Source organism: Heterocephalus glaber, unplaced genomic scaffold (assembly GCF_053883595.1).
Source record: "Heterocephalus glaber isolate CG9 unplaced genomic scaffold, H.glaber_assembly_v1.0 deba00001606, whole genome shotgun sequence".
NCBI lineage: Eukaryota > Metazoa > Chordata > Mammalia > Rodentia > Bathyergidae > Heterocephalus > Heterocephalus glaber.
The window spans coordinates 8,190,880-8,193,329 of NW_028258377.1; the positions used below are offsets into that span (position 1 = coordinate 8,190,880).

General features: G+C 38.0%; 1 non-coding gene across 1 annotated transcript; it reads right to left on the minus strand.

Moving 5' to 3' along the window:
- Nucleotides 1–2,034: 2,034 nt before the first annotated feature.
- Nucleotides 2,035–2,141, minus strand: LOC147822917 (U6 spliceosomal RNA). Its single transcript, XR_015444923.1, has one exon. It is a non-coding gene; the product is annotated as a U6 spliceosomal RNA (small nuclear RNA).
- Nucleotides 2,142–2,450: the final 309 nt, after the last annotated feature.

The following is a 2,450-nucleotide window of genomic DNA, read 5'->3' on the forward strand; positions in this document are numbered from 1 at the left end:
ATGAATGTCTCTAATTTCTCACTTTTTATGGCTGAGTAGTACTCAATTTTATTAAAAAACCACATTTTCTTTATCCAGTCTCCAGTTGATGGGCATTTGGGCTGCTTCCAAGTTTTAGCTATTATAAGCTGTGCTGCTATGAACATGGGTGCACATATATTGCTGTGGTATGATTCTTTTAATTCCTTGGGGAAGATACCCAGCAGGGCAATAGCTGGGTCAAATGGGACTTCCAGTCCTAGTTCTTTGAGGTATTTCCATGCTAATTTCCACAGTGGTTGCAACAGTCTACACTCCCACCAGCAGTGGAGCAGTGTTCCTCTTTCACTACAGCCCAACCAGCATTTGTTATTGGTTGATTTCATGATAGCAGCCATTTTTTCTGGGGTGAGATGGAATCTCAGCTTTGTTTTCATTTGCATTTCTCAAATGACCAGTGATGTTGAATATTTTTTCATGTGCTTATTTGCTATTTCTAATTCTTTGTCTGACAAATGTCTGTTCATTTTGATGCCCATTTTTGGATGGGGTCTTTAAATTTGGGAGGTCTGATTTTTTTAAGTTCTTTATAGATTGGAGATAGTAGACTTTTGTCTGAAGGACCGCTGGTGAAAATTTTTTCCCACATTGTGGGTTGTCTCTTCACACTGCTGGTGATTTCTCTTGCTTTGCAGAAGCTTTTTAATAAGAAGAGATTCCACTTGTTGATTGTCTGTGCTAGTTCACGGGCAACTGAGGTTTTGGTCATAAAATCTTTTCCTACACCAATATCTTCAAGAATTCTACCTAACCTCTGTTCCAGCGTTTCTGTTCAGCATTTCTATTTTAATATTTAGATCTTTAATCCATTTCAATTTTAGTTTAGTGCACAGTGAGAGATATAGGTCTAGTTTTAATCTTTGACAAGTTGAAACCAATTTTTCCAGCACCATTTATTAAAGGGGCTGTCTTTCCTCCAGTGAGGGTGTTTGACTCCTTTATTGAAGATGAGATGGCTGAGTGTGTCTGGAGTTGTTTCTGCATCTTCTAATCTGTTCCACTGGTCCTCAGGTCTGTTTCTTTGCCAGTACCATGCTGTTTTTATCACAGTAGCTTTGTAGTATAGTTTCAAGTAGGGGATTGTGATACCTCCTGCCATGTCTCTTTTGCCTAGAACTGCTTTTGCTATTCTGGGTCTCTTCTTGTTCCAAATGAATTTTTGGATTGTTTTATCAAGGTCCGTGAAGGATGTTGCTGGGATTTCAATTGACATTGCATTGAATCTATTTAGCAGTTTTGGAAGTATGGCCATTTTCACTATAATGATCATTCCTACCCAGGAGCAGGGGATGTCTTTCCATTTTCTGATATCATCTTCAATCTCTCTTTTCAGAGTGCTATATTTTTCAGAGAAGAGGTCTTTGATTTCTTTCGTTTGGTTGAGTCCTAGGTATTTCAGTTTTTTGGATGTTATTGGGAAAGGAATTGTTTGCCCCATTTCTGTCTCAGTGAGTCTGTTGTTCATGTAGAGGAAAGCTATTAATTTTTGTGTGTTGACCTGGTATCCACCTACTTGACTGAATTTGGTTATTAAGTCTAGAAGACTTTTGATGGTATTCTTGGGGTCTTCTATACAGAGTATCATGTCATCTGCAAATAATGACAATTTGACTTCTTCATTTCCTATCTTTATTCCTTTTATTTCTTTCTGTTGTCTAATTGCTGTGGCCAATGTTTCCAAAACTATGTTGAACAGGAGTGATGATAGTGGACATCCTTGTCTTGTTCCTGATTTTAGTGTGAAGGATTTCAGTTTTTGAGCCTTTAGTATGATATTGGCTGTTGGATTTTCATAGATGGCTTTTATCAGATTTAGGTAGAGACCATCTATTTCAATTTTTTGTAGGGTTTTTATCATAAATGCCTGTCGGATTTTGTCAATGCTTTTTCTGCATCTATGGAGATAATCATATGGTTTTTGTCCTTGGCTCTATTGATAAAGTGTATTACATTGATTGATTTGCATATGTTGAACCATCCCTGCATCTCTGGGAAAAAAATATGGAATGTTTCACAAATTTGTGTGTCATCCTAATGCAGGGGCCATGCTAATCTTCTCTGTATCATTCCAATTTTAGTATATGTGCTGCCAAAGCAAGCACTCTTCTGGCTCTGGATTGGTTGTATAGCACCTTTTGCAAATAATTCTTCCTTCTGTCAATAACCTTAGCCCTTCTCCAGTTGAGCCATGTTGACATCTGACCTTACTTATTGGTCTTGTAGTTAGAAAGAGAGATGGAGGCATATGCTGAGAGAGTCATTATGATCCTGAAGGCACTTGTATCATATGTAGATTCTTCAGAGTGTTCAAGCAAATGAGAGGGCCTTGTCATCCAAAAAAAAAAGGAGTTCAAAGGAATTGGGAGATTCTAGATACTGGAGCACATCTGCCCAGCTGTCTCCCTCTCATT